The 20,180-nt window shown below is 39.0% G+C and overlaps 1 non-coding gene across 1 annotated transcript; it reads left to right on the top strand.

Moving 5' to 3' along the window:
• Positions 1-19,438: 19,438 nt before the first annotated feature.
• On the top strand, positions 19,439-19,533 carry LOC148295812 (small nucleolar RNA R32/R81/Z41). The gene has a single exon (XR_015834942.1). It is a non-coding gene; the product is annotated as a small nucleolar RNA R32/R81/Z41 (small nucleolar RNA).
• The last annotated feature ends 647 nt before the right edge of the window (positions 19,534-20,180 follow it).

Genomic DNA, 20,180 nt, shown 5'->3' with positions numbered 1-20,180 from the left:
TGGAGGCTATTAGTGGTTGGCCAACACCCACGACTTTGACAGAGACACGTAGCTTTCATGGTCTCGCCTCTTTTTATCGACGATTTATTCCAGGGTTCAGTACTATTATGGCACCAATAACTAATTGTATGAAACAAGGTGCTTTTCTTTGGACCCCTGCGGCTACCAAGGCCTTTACAATTTTAAAGCAGAAGATGACCCAAGCACCTGTTCTTCGACATCCTGATTTGACTAAGGTCTTTGAAATTGCATGTGACGCTTCCGGAGTTGGGATTGGTGGTGTGCTTAGCCAAGAAGGACATCCCGTGGCATACTTTAGTGAGAAACTTAATGAAGCAAAGCAGCGTTATTCTACTTATGATAAGGAGTTTTGTGCTGTGGTACAAGCATTGATAATAAGGCAATCGATGCCCTTAGTCTGAATATCTCCAGATCTTTACATTTGTTTTAAGACACCGTCCATGCATTGATAATAAGGCAGTCGATGCCCTTAGTCGCGTGGCTACTATCTTGCACACAATGACAGTTTAGGTAACCGGGTTTGATCGCATTAAGACTGAGTATTCATCTTGTTCGGATTTTGGAATTATTTTTCAGGAAGTTTCCAATGGTAACCATCGCGAGTATGTGGACTTTATTACGAGGGATGGGTTCTTATTTCGAGGAACACAATTATGTATTCCCCGTACTTCTCTCCGTGAATTCCTTGTTTGGGAACTACATGGCGGCGGCCTCACAAGACATTTTGGAAAAGATAAGACTATTGCCTTGGTGGAAGATTGTTTCTATTGGCCGTCGTTAAAACGTGATGTTGCTCATCTCATCTCCCAATGCCGCACATGCCAGCTAGCTAAAGCTTGCAAACGTAACACAGGTTTATATACCCCTCTGCCGATACCTCATGCCCCATGGAAGGATCTTAGTGTGGATTTCGTGCTTGGTTTACCTAAGACTAGTCGCGGCTACGACTCTATCTTTGTCGTAGTTAATCGGTTTTCTAAAATGGCGCATTTTCTACCTTGTGCCAAAAATATTGATGCTTCTTATGTGGCCAAGTTATTTTTTAAGGAAGTAGTTCGTTTACATGGCCTCCCCGTCTCCATTGTGTCTGATCGTGATGTCCAATTTGTTAGTTATTTTTGGAAAACTTTGTGGAAGTTTTTCGGTACTACTTTGAAGTTTTCTTCTGCTTTCCATCCCCAAACAGATGGTCAAACTAAGGTAGTTAATCGTAGTCTTGGTGATTTACTCCGATGTTTAGTTGGGGATAAACTTGGTAATTGGGATCTCTTGTTGCCTGTGGCTGAGTTTGCTTGTAACAACTCAGTTAATCGAAGTACCGGTAAGAGTCCTTTTGAGGTTGTTCATGGGTTTTCCCCCCGGTCACCTGTTGATTTAGTTGCTCTTCCTGTGGCTGCCCGCACATCAGATTCTGCTACGTCGTTTTCTGAACATATTAGGCAACTACATGATGACGTCCGTAGGCAGATATCCATGCACACCGACACTTATAAACTGGCAGCCAATGCTCATCGTTGTCAACAGGATTTTCAGGAAGGGGAATTTGTTATGGTGCGTATTTGTCCTGAGCGTTTTCCTAAGCAATCTTTTAAGAAGCTTCATGCTCGTTCGATGGGTCCTTATCGTATCATTAGGAGGCTTGGGTCCAATGCTTACTTGATTGAGTTGCCCACAGATATGCATATAAGTCCCATTTTCAATGTTTCTGATTTATCTCCTTATTGAGGAACCTTTTCTCCACCTATTTCTTTGGATGTTGCTCAGGGTTCCACTCCTATGGTACCGTATATTCCTTCTACTAGTTCTACCCCTACAGACCAGATTGAGGACGTCTTGGATCATGAAGTTGTGGCCTCATCTACTGGAGGTTCTACCCGTTATATGGTTCGTTGGGTTGGAAGGCTTGCTACTGAGGATACTTGGATTACAGAAGCTGAATTTCGCCAATTGGATTCCACTCTTTTGCACAGTTATCAAGATGCTCTTCATGATCTTGATTTGGCTGCATCCCGTCCTCCCATCATCCATACTTACAAACGTCGTCATCATCCTTAATCTTGGTTTACTCACCGGTGTCGAGTTCTTTTTCGGTGGGGGAGAATGATGCAGAATGCATATTATTAGTTTTCCTAATTCTACTTGGATTAGTTTTCCTATTATTAGTTCCTAATTCTACTTGGATTAGTTTTCCTAATTCTTAAAGATTCCTTCCTAGGAAAGGATTTCTTATTAGTTAATTTGCTTTCCTATTTCTTAAAGTTTACTTTTCCTTTTCCTAGACTAAAAAGGGTTTTGCCTCTATAAATAGAGTTGTTTTTGTAATCTTTTAAGGTAGACTTGATTAATGATAAATTTCCTTACTTTAAACTCTCTGATTCCTTCCCTTTCCCTTCGTCTCTTCGATCTCTAATTCTTCTCCTCGATCCCTTATTTCTTCTCTGTTCTATTGCTCAAGTATTTACTCTAAATCTACGGGCTGTTCTACATCACCTTGGCTGCATATGTATTGTCCAAATAAAACTTGAAGAACTAAAATCTTCAAAAATCACTGCCCAAGATTGAAAGCTTAAACTCCAATTTTAAATTAGAAAGCTCAAATCTTTAATAATAAAACTACCTATGGCGAAAGGCTACTCGCACCATCTGAAATGTTAGCAAAATAACCCATTTTCTTTTCATCTGCAATGCACTAAATCAGAGCAACAACACATCAATATTATAACATGCACAAACAAGATGTTGACCGAAACACATACAAACACAGAGAAGACTGAGAAGAAAGAAAGAAAGAACTGAAACTCAGAGGTGACCACTTTTTCTCCATAGCCACTTTGTATGGGTTTCCTCATATATTCACTAACAGTACTTGATTTTGGGAAAATCTGGAAAACTATTGCATATATGACTATGGGCAAGGATGGAGACACTACTACGTTTTTCTATTTGCGCGACGATAGTTTGCGCGACGAAGGACAAATCGTCGCATAAAAGATCATTGCGGGACGGACAATCATATGCGTAGCGCAAACTAGAGCGACGAAGAACTTTCGTCGCATAAAAGATCATCGCGCGACGGACAATCATATGCGTAGCGCAAACTAGAGCGACGAAGAAATTTCGTCGTATAAAAAATCATCGCGCGACGGACAATCATATGCGTAGCGCAAAGTAGAGCGACCAATCAATTTCGTCGCGCAGAACAACTTCGCGCGACAGAAAAAACGACCGTCGCGTAAAACAAGGGGAAAAAATCGCGAACAAATATTCTGGCGCCTAATTCTTGCGCGACGACTAAACTCGTCGCAAATGAAATCTTTGCGCGACAAAACACTATCCGTCGCGCAAGGTACGATATACAAAACCATTAATCCTAAGCCTTAATTTTAATTTTGCCATCTAAATCATATGTTTTTCATTGATTTTAGTGAAGATCATCATTCATACCCTTTTAATTATGGGAATGGTAGAGGAGAAACTTTTTGTATGGTTATCAACCTCCATACGAATAAATTTCAGGGTTCTCAATTTACGTACGAATCTTTTTGTAGGGTTATCAACCTCCATATGTTTTGAAACTAAAAAGTGTTCATTCAACTCTACAAAACTAATTTCAACGATCCAACCGTTAAACGTGTTTGTATATACTGTGAGATTGTATACCCCAAAAATCGCAAATAACAAATATTCAGAGATCTAGAAATGGGACAAAATATTCAAATGTTATAAATGAACACGTTTGTGCGACAACTATTTGCGCGACGACGATGTATTCGTCGCCCTATGATGTTTAGCGCGACCAAAAAATCCATACGTCGCGCACAATAAATAGCGGGAAAACAAACAGTGTTCCAGGTGTTTCGCGCCACAACTTTGCGCGACGAAAAGAAAATTAGTCACGCAAGGAGGCTATCGTGGCTGCATGCGTCTCAAACTGGACTTTTGCGCGACGGAAATTCTCTATTGCGCGACTAACATCATGTGCGACGAAAAAATTTTTTCGTCGCGCAAAGGTGTGATGTCGGCACATCTTTGCGCGCCAAGCATGTCGATTTTGCGCGACGGATTTTGGCTTGTGCGACGAAAAAATGTGTTCATCGCGCAAAGATGTGATGTCGGCACGTCTTTGCGCGCCAAGCATGTCGATTTTGCGCGACGGATTTTGGCTTGTGCGACGAAAAAATGTGTTCGTCGCGCAAAGATGTGATGTCGGCACGACTTTGCGCGTCGCTGAAGTGGAATTTGCGCGACTTATTTATTTGCGCGACGAATTAAGCCTTCGTCGCGCAAAGCCGTCTTCTTTAACAGATTCATTTTAGCCATTGCAGAGGCAAACTGAAAAATCAGTTTTGCCTCTGCTTTTGCCCCTCTCTCTCTCTCCGTTCTCTCCATTTTCTCAGCTGCAAATCAGTTCAGGACATATTGAAGAAGGTATTTTATTTGTTTTGTATTTATTTAAAATATCAATTTAATTTCTTTATATATTGTTTTTGTGAAATTATATTTGTATTATGTTGTTAAATTATGCACGGCAATGTACGAAGTTAATTGAAATTAACTTCGTACATTTTTTATTGTAAAGCTTAGTTCCCGTTCGAGGTTAGTTGGACCGCGCATGGGTGGGTAAACCACGACTACGGTCCAATTAATTCTTGAATTGTCCCATATTTTGGACAGTATGGAAATGTATAGTCGTGTCACGTAGTTTACAGCTACAGGATTAGGTTTCGATTGTGGAGATTTCGGTGTCATCTCGGTACGTTCTTCGGGTGGTACGTAGGTATTTGATATCTACGGTACACCTCAAGAACTGTAGCGAGATGCTGCCCAAATTCATCCACGTCGAAATCTAATCTCATGTAGCTGTAAATTACGTGGCATGACTATGCATTTCCGAATGGGATAGGGCCCTTACTGGAGGCATAAGGTAACGTTGTGATTTTCTAAGAATACAACATATTTGTTGTATTGTGATTGTGGTTCCAGGAATTATGAGCAGAAGGTGGATACAGAACCCTAACAGGTGCGCAGACGAATACTTGGATGGAATCGAGGAATTTATTCACTTTGCACGGTCACACAACCCGGGTGCAACTAGAATCAGATGTCCTTATAGCAGGTGTAACAACATGTTGTGGGATACAATTGAAAATGTTCAATTTTATTTAGTAAGGAATGGAATGATTGAGACATACAGCAGGTGGAACCATCACGGGGAACAATTAGACATTGGTTCGTCTTCAAGGCCCATAAGAGTGGACAATGTTGAACCTATTGTGGATGCTAATGAACAAGTCATGGATATTATACATGATGCTTTTCCATTTGCATCAACCAGCAGCAATCAGGAAGGGGAAGATGACGTGCCTACACTAATGGATAGTGCAGAGTTTGAACAGTATGAAGAACTGTTAAGAAATGCCAACCAAGAGTTATATCTAGGGTGCGAGAGCTTTTCCGTTCTTACGGCGATTGTGGAGCTAATGCACGGAAAAATAAAGTATCGTATGTCGAACCTGTGTTTCGATTACTTTTTGGGGGTTTTCAAGAGAATGCTTCCGACGGACAATTGTTTGCCGAAAGACCACAGACATGCAGAGAAGATGTTGAGTGGTCTTGGATTGGGTTATGAAAAAATCCACGCTTGCAAAAACAATTGCATGTTATTCTACAAAGAGTATGAAACATTGGATACATGCCCTATATGCAATGAGTCGAGGTTCAAACAGACGTCTCAGAATAGAATGACTAAGGTTCCACAAAAAGTCATGCGTTATTTGCCCCTGAAGCCAAGATTGCAGCGATTGTATATGTCGACGCATATTGCCACAAACATGAGATGGCATAAGGAAAAACGGGTAGACGACGATGTGATGCGGCATCCTGCAGATGGGGAGGCATGGAAAGAGTTCGATCGAACGTTCCCCGAGTTTGCTGCTGATCCCCGAAATGTTAGGTTGGGACTTGCCACTGACGGATTCAATCCGTACGGGGTTCTAAACCAACACCACAGCACTTGGCCGATTTTCGTATTCCCATATAATTTGCCGCCTTGGAAATGCATGAAAAAAGAGTACATGATGATGACTGTTTTGATAACTGAGGATCCTGACAGGTCAATCGATGTGTACTTAAGGCCGTTGGTTGATGAGCTCAAGGATTTATGGACAAACGGTGTGCGTACGTACTATAAATCCACTGGGAAGATGTTCACTTTGCGGGCGGCAGTTATATGGACTGTGAATGATTTTTCCGCATATGCAATGGTGTCGGGGTGGAGCACAAAGGGTTATATGGCATGCCCTGTATGCAAGGAAGATGTAACTTCTGGTTGGCACGCTGGAAAAGTGTGTTACCTTGGGCATCGAAGATGGTTGCCATGGGACCACGAGTGGCGGGAAAAGGATAAAGAGTTCGACGGGAACAAAGAGCGTCGCGCAAGACCTAGAGAATCGTCCGGTGATCAAATCTTGGAACAGCTTAATGGTTTGGATTTTGCTCCGTTTGGAAAAACAGTTAGTCGAACCAGACCTGCTACACATATGAACTGGACGCACAAGTCTATGTTTTTTGAGCTTCCATATTGGTCGAAACTAAAATTGAGGCACAATCTCGACGTTATGCATGTTGAGAAAAATGTGTTTGACACATTGATAGGAACGATTCTAGATATCAAGGAGAAGACAAAGGACACGATAAAAGCTCGTCTTGATTTGGAAAGAATGGGCATACGAAGGGGTTTATGGCTGAAAAGGGGCACTGATAAAGCTATAAAAGATCTTGCATTTTTTTTCCATGAAACCGAATGACAGAAAAGAGTTTCTACAGTTTGTCTCGTCTGTTAAGTTTCCTGACGGATATGCTTCTAATATCGCACGTTGCGTGAATGTTGACGGGGGTAAATTTACTGGACTCAAGAGCCATGACTGTCATGTGTTTATGCAACGCCTACTTCCTGTGGGGATTCGACACCTATTGCCGGAAGATGTAGTGAAGCCAATCATATTGTTGTCCAGATTTTTTTCCCAACTGACGGCAAAAACGTTGCGAAAGACAGACATTGATCAGTTGCGCCATGACATTGTCCAAGTCTTATGCAAGTTTGAGATGATATTCCCTCCGGCTTTCTTCACGAGTATGATTCATGTGATGGTTCACTTACCAGAAGAGGCATTGCTTGCTGGTCCAGTCAACTATCGCTGGATGTATCCAATAGAAAGGTATATAATCATCATCATTCGTGTAAGCATCATTATCTCATGCTTCCTACTTGCTAATTTGCATCTTTTCATTTTATTTTGGCAGGCTACTCGGAGAGCTGAAAAAAAGCGTACGCAACAGAGCGAAGCTGATCGGTTCATAATTGTATATCATTTTGTACCCTTCTAGCTTATGATTTGGTTATGTTTTTGAGTTAAACTTGTGCTTTTAATCCTTTTTGTGTTTATCTTTTAGTTCATTGAGCTTTAGGTAATAATGAGGGCTTTGGATAGTAAATGATGCAATCCATGCATGTTAGGGCCTAATTTGGATGAATGGATGAAGAGCTTAAAGACAAACTCAATTTTGGCTACAGCCCCCTGCCAGTCCAGTTCCGTAGGTCATATTGCAAGCTTTGTTTCAGCAACCTACACAGCTCGGATGAGGCAGAATTCTTCATGCAAGTTGTTCCAATGGGTGTGTACTATAACATATCCAAAATTCAGGCCCATTGGATAAATCTGGAGTCCGTTACCTAGCAAACACAGAACCATGCTCAGGATGGATCTTATCAGCGCGGAAAATGAGTTAGCAATTTGTTTCGGCCTTAACTTCTTCCTCCGACCTTGGATTGGCCCAAATAACATATGGCTGGAAAGAAGACATTCTGAACTTCATTTTCGAGTGCTTAAAGTCCTAATTTGATTAAGAGAAGCCCAAGTTGTAAGCCCTTGAAGTTGCTGGTCATGCTGACCTCAGCATGTGCTGGTTGGATGCTTGGTCATGGTGAGCTAGGTATGAGCTATCATTTCTGGTTGGAAGCTTGGTCATGGTGACATGAAGATGAGCTAGGGCTGCTGGTGGGATTTATTAGTGAAGTGCATCAACCATTTCAGATTTTATAATGGAAGTGTTGTATGCATTAGTGAAGTGCATCAACCATTTCAGATTTTATAAAACAAAGTGTTGTATGCATTAGCCATACTTAATTCAGATTTTCAGCTTCCTTAGGCCTATATATAGTGAGGTTTCCCAAGCTTGTAAAAACACCCCAAGGGGGGGAGCTCTCAAACACTTCTCTAGAGCTCCCTTCCCTTCTCTCCCTCAAATTCTCTTAGTTTCTCTTTCTAGTTTTCAATTGTTATAATGAGATCTTTGTGCTGAAATTCTCCTTAAGTTTTTCCAAGTTCTACTTAATTTTCATTGTTATGTAAATTCTTTTCTTTAGTTTCAAGTTTGATTAGTTTCCAAGTTTCAATTATGGTTTTTGTTCTTATTCATTATGCTTATAAGTTAATATGCTAGTTTGAATGATTGATCACCATTTAGGCTTGCATGTTAGCTATCTTGGTTTGAATTAAGAGTAGACACCATGCTTTAATTCGAATTGAACTATGAATAGGAAGAGTATGTATGGACATTCGACAACAGGGATTAGATACATACTTGGTTGTTTAAAATGTTCTTCTATGCTTAATGGGTTCCTAATGCTTAATTTTAGGTTAGACAACAAATGATCAAATTAGGGAATTAGGAACACAAGGTTATGACCACACACCATGGCTTAATCATACTTTAGCTAGAATCAATCCATTAATCTAATTGAACTTGGGAACTTATCTGCTTGAGTTAGTTATTTCTTTCTTCCTTGTTTCATTTATTTCCTTTCTTTTTCATTTCTGTTTTGTGTAGGAAAAATGAATTGGATCATTCAATCACCAATCCTCGTGGGATCGACCTCGCACTTACATATGCTATACTACCAAACGGCTCGTGCACTTGCGAGTATCACAAGTTGAGGATGCAACTGAATCCATTTTGGTGCAGCTGTATCTACGCAACAGAAGCCCGAAGGATCAATTGTAGAGGCTTGGGTTCAATATGAGGCGCTTACTTTTTGTGGAATGTATTTAAAAGACGTGGACACGGCTTTCAATCGACCTCAGCGCAATAATGACGGAGGTGTGAGAAATGAGCAACTTTCTGTTTTTGCCCAAAGTGCACGACCCTTTGGAGATCCTGTACGAGGAGAGTCGTTTTCCAAAAATGACATGGAGGTGGCGCATTGGTTCGTATTGAACAATTGTGATGAGATAATGGCATATTTAGATGAGCATGAAGAGATGATGAAGCGAGAACATCCATCGCATTTGTATTCCAAGAAACACCGTGAATTGTTTCCAAAATGGTTTTTGGAATATGTAAGTTATAAGTGTTTTGTAATTGACATATATATTGTAGTATTTCATTTTCTCAAACTAACATGTGAATGTTGTTGTATAATATTAGGTGAATAAGTTGAAATCAGATAATTCCCCCACTTACAGTGAAGAGTTGTATAACTTGGCATTCGGCCCAATTCAAGCTGAATTATTCTCGGGTTGTCATGTTAATGGCGTCAAGTTTTTAGGGACTGCACGAGATGACAAGTTGTGCACGCAAAACAGCGGTGTCCATGTTCCAGGTGGAGGGGAAAGTACGGACATTGATTTCTATGGCAAACTCACAACTGTCGTGCAATTGCTTTACAAAGACCGATACCAAGTCATCATGTTTAAGTGTCGATGGTTTGATACAAACCCAAATAGGCAGGGAAGTGTTAAAATCGATCAAGGGTTACTATCTGTGAACATGAACAGAACTTGGTACGATGACGACCCATACATTTTGGCAAACATGGCAAAACAAATTGTCTATGTAGATGACCCTAAAGCAGGGAGTGGGTGGAAAGTTGTTTAGCAGATGGATCACAGGAACGTATATGCTATACCAGAACTAGACCCATCTGACGTCGATGTCGCTGACCAACGGTCAGAATCTTGCATGTAAAATGATGCGGAAACGCTTCGCGATACAAATGTTGTTCAGGAACCATTTCAGCTCGAAGGAGTGTCTTCAAGAGAAATACCAATTCAATCCATTACAATTGACCTCGGTGATCTTCCTAGATACGATGTAGTTATGGAGGAGGAGGAGGATGAGGAGGATGATGAGGATGATTGGGAGACTGAAAGTGATGATAGCGAAGACAACGAAGGTTATTATAGTTCGGATGATGAATAATGCAATTTATTTGTTGCTTACTATGTTTTAGTATTGGTAATTTCTTGTAATGTAATTACGTTAGTGTAAATATATTGGCAACTCTACTTTTTTTGAATATATGTACTTGTTATATCTAATTTCCAATTATATATGTATGTGGAAAAATAAAACGAAGTTTAAAAAATTTGGATATACTTACTGAGAAGATTAATGTAAAAAGCAATGAACTCAAGTCATTCATACTTTTGTAATTAAATTATTTTACATTTAATTATGGCGTAAATGCAAATTATTACGGTTAGGAAATGAATCTCGTGTCTGAAAAGTTGCACATCTTCCCAATTTCATCATATACATCTCAAATTGAGAAAGAATCTCAATGCTCATGTACTTGAGTTGTACTAAAAAAAAAAGTACTTTTGTCTAAAACGATCGGTCGTCATTTTTGCGGGACGGAAATCTTCATCCGTAACTGTTTTTGACTTTTGGTTTGCGTGGTGTTCTTTGTTTTTCTGTGCTGAATCCAACCGTATAAAGAAATCGAAATTTGAACATACGGTCAGAAAGTTATAGATTAAAAACTGAACAGAGGTCGGAATTGCAAAAAAGGGCCAAAGAATCTGTTAAAAAACGACCGGTCGTCTTTGACCGGTCTCATTTTTGCGCGACGAATACTACTATAGCGTCGCGCAAGAGGGTTTTACGGGACGAACAATTTCATCGCTAAAGTTAACAAATATGCAATAATCTTTGATTAATAGAAAATAATCTTGCGCGCCGAAAATATTTACCCATCGTAAGAGGAGGTTTTGCGGGACGACGGATTTCTTCGCGGCAGTTAACAAATATGCAACAAATTTTTGAAATAATAGAAAATAATCTTGCGCGACGACAAACTTTACACGTCACGCAAAAGACATGTCCCTAAAAATCTCAACTTATTGCGAAATAACAGAAATAACCTTGTGCGACGAATAATCAATATAAATTATTTATTATTTTCTGTTTCACTTTGTGCGACGTATATAATCGTCGCGCAAAGTGTGTTTAAAAAAAAAAATCGAAATTAAACTGTAAATATTTTTAAATGAACATCAAATTCAGTTACTATATTCATACGGGGTCAAGGTTTGTAGACGTAAAAAATCATCAAATTTGGAGTTAAATTAACCGTTCAAATTTGATTTTTCATTTGTTACCGTCGAAAATGTTGGTCCCGTTACATCATGTGTGATGTATATTTTTTCTAAATTTTGGCGTGTACGATCTCTGAGTATAAACCAACAACTCTACCTGTTGGATCGTTGAAACTACTTTCCTAGAATGCGTGTGTCATGAAAACACTATATTAAAAAAAAATGAATATATTTTGTATATGTTTGTTAAATAGAACATACAATTTTGTGGTATCCACTATTGTAAATATCTTTAAATGACGATCCAATTCAATCATTGTATTCATATATAGTAAAGGAGTGCACCCGTAAAAAATCATCAAAATCGGAGTTAAAAAAACCGTTAAATCGTGATTTTTAGTTTATAACCGTCGAAAATTTTGATCCCGTAACATCATCTATGAATCTTGCATTTTTTCAATTTTTGGTGTGTACGATCTCTAAGTATAAACAAACAAGTTTGAAAGTTGGATCGGTGAAACACCCATCGTACAATGCGTAGCCCCATTAAAACAACATATTCACTAACATTTTATATTGTTTACTTTTTGTACTTTGCGCGACGAATATTTGTCTGATTCGTCGCGCAATAAATGATAGCGCGACGTAATGAAATTGCCGTCGCTCAATGTACTTCTCAGGATTTAGGGTTCTGATAGGGTTTAGGGTTTAGGGTTTAGGGTGTGCGACGATGTTGTTCATTTTGTCGCGCAAGTTCTCAAATTTTTGGCGGTTATAATCCCGCGTATTAAAAATTTCTTCCGCGACGCCATTTATTTATCAGTCGCGCAAAGTACGAAATTTAACTTTGCGCGACCGATGTTTTTTCGTCGCGCAAAGACACAAACATTTAGGGAAAGAAACGCGCAGTTTTGGTCTATGTTCAACCTCTCTCACTCTCTCAGTCTCGACATCAAAATCGCAGCCACCATTTCCGATTCGAACCCTAACTCGCAGCCGCTCTCTCTCCTTTCCCTCTATCTCATCCCTCTCTATCCCTCTCTCCTCCGTCCCCACTCATCCCTCTCGGTCCCTCTCTCCTCGGACCCCTTTCATCCTTCGCATTTCATGGCTCCTCCGGCCCGCTCTCTCTCCTCCGTCCCCACTCATCCCTCTCAGTCTCCTCCGTCCCCACTTATCCCTCTCAGTCCCTCTCTTCTCCGTCCCCTCGCATCCCTCTCAGTCCCTCTCTCCTCCGTCCCCTGTCAGTCTGTCGCCTCCTCCGTCTCCGCTCATCCATGTTAGACGGCGGCCCCCCACTCTCTGTCTCGCTCGCCACCGCCGAACTGCCGTGCTCTCCGGTCTCCCTCGAAACCCAGTTGGTAAATTTCCCAACGCTCCCCGATATATATTTTTTCAATTTTTAAGTTTTATTTCAGAAATTTTCGGATTAAGTTTGGAATTGTTTTGCTGTTTCAATTTGTATATTTATTTTGTAATTGTTTAAATTGCTGCTTAGTCTGATGGTTGGTTAGGATTTGTATTGGATTTGTATTGCAGCATCCTAAGTGTTTAAATTGCTGTTTCAATTTTTTTTTTATTGGATTTGTATTTTTTATTTCAGATTTTTTTTTGTATTGAAATTGCATTGTGGTGTACGATTTGTGAATTTTTAGGTGTATTGCTGTTAGATTTCAGATTTGATTGGAGCATTTGATGCTGTTTTTTGTATTTTGATTAATTTTCGGGGGCTTTAAACTATGTGATACTAACCAAACTATTTCAAAATTGGGCAGCAATTTGATTTTTCTTTATTATGTGCTTCTGATTTTTGTAATATCATACATGTTTCTATTTTGTTTGCTTTAAAAAATGTGCTTCTGTTTTTTGCCATATAAAGAATACATGTTTCTGTTTGTTTTTTAAATATTGAATTTGTTGTTCATTAGGCTTTGAGGTTTTTTTTTATTACAAAATAATAATTTTAGCCAAGGATGTTTTTTTAATTATAAGACCTTATCAGATGTCACAACTTATCAGACGTCGTAAGACGGTGATGACTTCACCTAGTTCAGCTCCCCCGACTGCGATGTCAGCTCCCACTGGTGTAGCACAGTCGTAGGACATGCCAGTTTCTCCCCACGTCTCCCGGGCGCCGGTGTCATCAGAGTCATCAATGGCGCAACCAGTTAGTGCCAGGCAGCGTCACCGCCCTCCCAGCACGACCACGTCGCCATCTGCTGCTAGTGCGTCGGGGTCACAACCAGGTAAAGATTTTCCTTCAACTCTAGTTGTTTCAGACCATGAATGTTAGTAGGATTTGTTATTTAATGTTAATTTTATATTTCTTTGTAGCCAAGAAGAACACCCGAGGACCCTGTCGCCAGTTGATGACGGCCAAAGTCACCCGAGGACCCTGTCGTGAAGTATGGTGATGAGACCCCAGAAATCCCGGTGAATCTCGGCCGCCGCTCTTGATCGTGGGTTCTGAACCTCTGGCCGTGGAGACGCATTTATGGCCTGGATAGCTGGTGAACCAACATCTCAAGCTGTCAGAATTCTTGTGAGAATGTCCACGTCTAATCAATCTGATCTTCATCACCAAATCCTGACTTAAGTCACTTCCCACCTTCCCTCATGCATTAAATGCTACTTTGTGGCCAATGGGTTTTGCTGCATTAAACAGGCACTACTTCATTAAATGAAGCCTGGGACCCTGCCGTCACGTGATGATTTGCCTTTAATGCCTTGGCCGCAAATTTGTTCGGCCTCGGCCTCGGCCTACGTTTGAGGCCGAGATGATCATGCCTTAGCATTTCTTCTTTTATTCTTTAAGGAAGGCGAATATGCCCTGGCGAAACGCTGCGGTTCAGCCTCTGCAAACAAGTGCCAAGGCCGAGAGAAAGGGCTCCTTCGGCCAGCTCGTGGCCGAGATTTATCAGGCACAAACACCTTTTAATTGTTTTTCCCTTCAAATTTTATTTCTAATATTTAATGTATGTAATGAATTTATTTTAGACAAACTACAATTTGGAGAACGTCGGCGAAGAGTTGTTAGCCTACATCAACAAACTCTTTGCTGACAGGTACAAGCAGTGGAAGAGCGACCTGCATCACCATTTTCAGGCATATGATGATACGCAGGTTGCTCTTCAAGAGGGTTGCCCGAAGGAGCTTGAGGGCCGGGAGGATAGTTGGCAGTGGCTCTGCGGTCATTTTCAAGAGGCCGATTATGTGGTATTTTTATATATTAAATTAAACTTATTACATGTTTCTTACTAATGTGTATTTAATTTTTTATATTTCATTTCACTTTCAACTAATACTTTTTATTTTTTGTATAACAGAAGAAGGCCAAAGCAAATAAGGGCAATAGGCAGAGGAAGACTCTTCTCCACCATTCAGGTTCCAGGCCCTTCTCTTCTAGGATGGAGGCGCGGCGCCAGGTAATAATAAAGTCGTTTTTATTTATTTTTTAATGTGTCATTAATATTAATTTGTTTTTCTCGTAATAACATTTTTTTTTCTGCTCAATTTAAGGGGGGGTCCAAATTCCCAGAGATTGACGTATTTGGCGACGTTTATGTTCGACCTGGGAATGAGTTGGCGGAGTCCCTTCATGTAAGTAGCCTTTAATTTAAATTATTATGTAAGCGTTCAAGTTTTTATAGTTATTATATGAATGTTTTAATTCATATTTTATGTTATGTTCAACAGACGACTATGATTGAGAGGAGCCAGTTGGTTCTTCAGGAGTCCGCCTCCCAGCTTCCTCCCGATACGCCGCTCGAGTCCGTGGTTCCTCCACCGGATGCAGGGTTTCAAATCTTGACTAAAACCTTGGATCAGAGTCTCGGGAGGCGCCCAGGGACATATTGTCGAGGGATGGAGAATGCCAGGCAGCGGCCACCTAGACCCCGTGAATCATCAGAGTCAAATGAAGAGGTGACTGCTTTGAAGACAGAGGTGGCGGACCTCAAGAGTCATTTGTCTCATATTCTACAGTCCCTCGCTCACTCCGGCATTTCAATCCCGCCTTTTACTCCCCCGTCGACCTCCAAGCATGGCAACCACACCTCTCCCCCTGTCAACAATGTCCAGACCTCCGAGCTGCATTTGCCAGACGACAATGTAGATCTTGGAGGGTTGTTTGATTAGATTTTAACATTCTTAATTACATTTTAAATATTTCTATTGTACTAAATACATTATGTTATAACATTTTACATATTTCTCTTTATTACCTTTTTCTAATTGCAATTTCATTTCATTATTTTTAAAAAAAAAACCAAATTTATTTTTTTTTACCAAAATAATTCAATTTAATTTAAAATTAAAAATAATATATTTATTTTTTTACGCGACGATAGTTTCCGTCGCGCAAATTTTTTTTGAAAATACACAACCGTAAAAATAAATTTTAAAGAATGTATTTTATTTTGCGCGACGAAAGAATTTGTCTCTCTAAGTAAATGCGACAAAAATATTTCGTCACGCAAATATTTTAATCACGAATACACTCGTCGCACAATACTTGCGCCACGAATGTTAGTCGTCGCGCAGTGTCTTTACAACGACTATGTTTCGTCGCGCAAATAGTTTAGACACGAATATACTCTCGTCCCTCTACTTTAGCGCGACGACAGTTCCGTCGCGCAAATTTTTTTTGAAAAATACACAACCGTAAAAATAAATTTTAAAGAATTTATTTTATTTTGCGCGACGAAAGAATTTGTCTCTCTAAGTAAATGCGACAAAAATATTTCATCGCGCAAATATTTTAATCACGAATACACTCGTCGCACAATACCTGCGCCACGAATGCTAGTCGTCGCGCAGTGTCCTTACAACGACTATGTTTCATCGCGCAAATATTTTAGACACGAACATTCTCTCGTCCCTCTACTTTAGCGCGACGATTACGATTCCTCGCGCTATGTTAATGCAACGAATGTATATTCGTCGCGCAAAACTTTGACCGACGAAAAACCTCATCGTCCCGCGAAATATTGTGCAACGAAGGTTTACCGTCGCTCATTTTGCGCGGCACATTTAATATTTTCGTCGCGCAAAGTGTATCTTTACGATCTTTGCGCGACATATTTTGCGCGACGAATATTCTGTCGCATTACTATTTGTGCGACACAAATGTACTTTGCGCGACCAAAACCCCTTCGTCGCGCAAATACAAAAATCTAGTAGTGAGACAAGATGAGATGAAATAAAAGATTGGGGCAGCAACTGTCAACGAAGCGATTCGAGGTTCTTTGACTAAGAAATACAAAGGCAGTGTCAAGAAATCATTTTTTTCTTGTAGTGTGTAGTAATAAGGATTATAAGTGCTGGCTGTAAGTTCTTGATAAGCTATAAAATCAAATATACTAACCTTGATTCTCAGCTGCCATTGTCCAGAAAAGTCGTAAGAACTAGAAAGATCTTCTCCAAGAAACCAACACTATATGCTTATTCTGATGGGGTGAATATCTGATAGCTAAAGCGTGTGTTGTTGGTTCTGGAGGGAGCTCTCTATTTATATGCATATATCTCTTAGAGTTTTGCCCATCAAGGAACTCTAGGAGATGTCCTTCATGCAGTAGATGTTGGAGTCTCAATCCTAATAGAGTTAGGAATCCCAAAAGCTTTAGATTTCTGTTTAACACTGCTGGTCGAGTAAGTCTTTGAGTTCTTAATTAACTTGGAGTCCTAGCAATCCCTCAGTGATTAGAAGATCACTTTAATGAGTCAAAGATGTGTTACCATCTTACACTGGCTTCATTAAGTTTAAGGGGAAAGATACCAGTAATACAGAGCTGATGCCAGACATTCGCAACTCATAGAAGAAGGAAACAAAAGAAATGCTTTTGAGTGTTTGACTGCAGAGTACAATGCAGCTCTCAAAAATTTAAACCACATCAGCAACTAAGTATAAAACTAATGTATAGAATCCTCACCTTGTCTGCAAATGCATCTAAACAGAAATTATAAAGTGAAAACCTGCACAAATAAGACCAAGACTGAAACCTAAAACTCAAAAGATAATCATAAAACTCAAACCAAAATAGCTAGTAAAAACTACCTACTGAAGATTGGATCACAATGCTAAAAATTCTAAAAATATGTAAGATATCTGGCCCATATTCACGAGGAGTTACAAGCAACATGTATAATGCCATTATTAAAAAAAGTAATAAAAGAAATGCTTGTGTAGGTTCATATGTTCAGTAAAAATGATCTTAGATGTGCCATCAATCGATTTGAGTTAGGCATGTTTAAAGGTGCTTGTGGTTTAAACATGAATATCGATTTCCCAAGAACTCATTGTCTCTCCCCAAGATTGATAAATAATAGTAATTACAGATTGATTATTTACCAGTAGTAGTAATAAATAATATGAACCCAAATTTGAAAAACAGAGAGAGAGAGAGAGAGAGAGAGAGAGAGAGAGAAGTAAAAAAGAATGAAAGATCAACAACGCACACAAATGCTCCCATTCTTGCCTTGTTAATTAATCCGATACACAGAGAGAACTACAAATTCAATAAAACATCTACAGAAGACTCCCCGCTTCTTTCTATACTTCTTAAATTAGTTATGATAATAATTTTTTATTATTTATTTGCCCACCTGTAAGTCCACTTCATTAAAAAATGGAACCTACATTTGCCACATCAGCATTTAACAGTCTTACTAACGATTTGACTGACGATGGGGGCAATTTATAAGTTTCCCGAAAGTTTGAGTATGTATTTGTAAATGTCTATAAAGGTGAGTATGAACTTGAAAATGACCATATACTTTGGGAGGTTTTATGTAGTTTTTCCAAAAAAATAATATCTTCTAGCGTTTAGACCCAAAAAGAAAAAAAAAAAAAAAAAAAAAAAACTCAAACGCAGCCTAAACTAGTACTTTGTTTTGTTTATTGTATTATGACATTGAAGTATCGAGCATAAATTTTTTTTTTAATATAAGTATATTATAATTTTATTAGGATTTATTACTATTTTAATTCTCGTGTCCTAACCGTGTCCATGTCCTAGTTTTTTGAGGTTTTCGTGTTCCTGTGTCCGTGTCCATGTCCATGCAACATAGGTGCTCTTGCTTTCTAGGGTTTTTCAAAAAATAATTCTTTCCCTCAAATGGAGAGATTGGGTTAATTAGGGATTTTTTTGAGAATCAAATCCCTAATTGATGATGATATCTCTATTTTTGATCTAAATAATTATCCAATTAAATGGAGATAATTATTGATCTAAAAGATATTCTCTTTATCCACGTCGGGCCTCACGAATGGTTGCCGAAATATTTGTTTCCCACAACTTACACAGCACATGTGCACAAATGAATAAGAAATTACAAACAACAATATTTCACACACACATTAAAAAACAAGGAAATACAAAAAATTGTTCCAAAATTGCCTCGTCATCGGTGGAATGAAATAGCCCACTAACAAACAAGACCTACAAGTCTTTTCATTTGGTATGTGTGCCCATTTTAGTCTTTCCGAAAGTATGCGGGACATATTTAAGTAGTTTGTATTTTATGAGAAGAACTTGCATATCATGGGATAACGATGTTTTGCTATCTCAATCCAATGACGTTTTGCCATGCGGAATCCTTAACTCGCATGACGGAACGTGATTGATTGGAGATAAAAGAACAACGCTATTCCCGTGACATGTAATTTTTTTATTTTATATTTTAGGGACTTTTTGATCATTTTCCCTTGATAAAATCTTCCTGCGTTTCCTGACCAAAAAATAATATCTTCTAGCATTTAGACCCAAAAAAAAAAAAAACAAAAAAAAACTGAAACTCAGCCTAAACTGGTACAAAAGTAAGTTCAACCAGCGCATAAATCTTCTCAATGACAATAACCTTGCGACCACAGTGTAATTTCTAGGGTTTCAACATTTTGCTATAAAATAAAAGCTTGATACTCTGCTTCTTCTCAGCCCCCGGTCTCCAACTCTTGAAATTTCAGAGATTTCTCTCTTTCGTCTTCTTTGCTTTTAATTTTCCCTGATGGCTTTCTATTATTCTTCTCTCTGAATTTTGATTGATGAAAATGATGAAAGAGATGTGTAAGGGTGATGATCATTTGATTTCACGTGATCAAACAAATTCTCTTCGCTACGTTCTTTCTGATTCTTCAACTCCCACTGCCACTCGGCCCCCCATTTATTTAGAAATTTAAATTTATTTTTCCAGTTTCTATTATTTCTCCTTTTTGTTTAATGTTGAATTTTCAAACTGGTTTTTGCAGAAATTGGTTAAATACAAATAAACACAATGCTCTGATAATTACATTTATTTTTAAGCAACCACAAATAAACAGAAGTACTCTAAACCTAGTTAATGAATTTGAAGCTAATCAAGTAATTATCATTGGGCTGGAAAATCACCATTATGGACCCCAAATTGCCTGAATCTTTACCCTTTATGAATCAATTTTACAAGTTATTGGGTTCTGATTGAGAGATGTATTAAGCTAATGAAGCCCTGATTTACCAAGGGATGATGGGCCTATAATTTTATCTTAAGGGTCTTAAGAGCATAAGATTTTTCAACGACTTTGTAACCTGGAAAACCAGAGACTGTTAATGCTAATAAGAGTTAAAAACAGAGGAAGCAACAACTTAACTCTTTGTTTAAGTCTGATGAATTGCTTGAACTAATTTGTTTTGATTTGTGGGAGCCTACCCCAATTAGCTCTTAGGACTCTTTTAAACAGATGGTTGGGGTCAAGGGGAAGATACTCAAAAGTGATGCTTAAAGTTAAATACATCCCCATTCTTCCTC

This window comes from Prunus avium, chromosome 3, assembly GCF_965620075.1.
Source record: "Prunus avium chromosome 3, drPruAviu1.hap1.1, whole genome shotgun sequence".
Lineage (NCBI taxonomy): Eukaryota > Viridiplantae > Streptophyta > Magnoliopsida > Rosales > Rosaceae > Prunus > Prunus avium.
The sequence above is the reverse complement of the archived record's forward strand: the minus strand, read 5'-3'. Positions and strand labels throughout refer to the sequence as shown.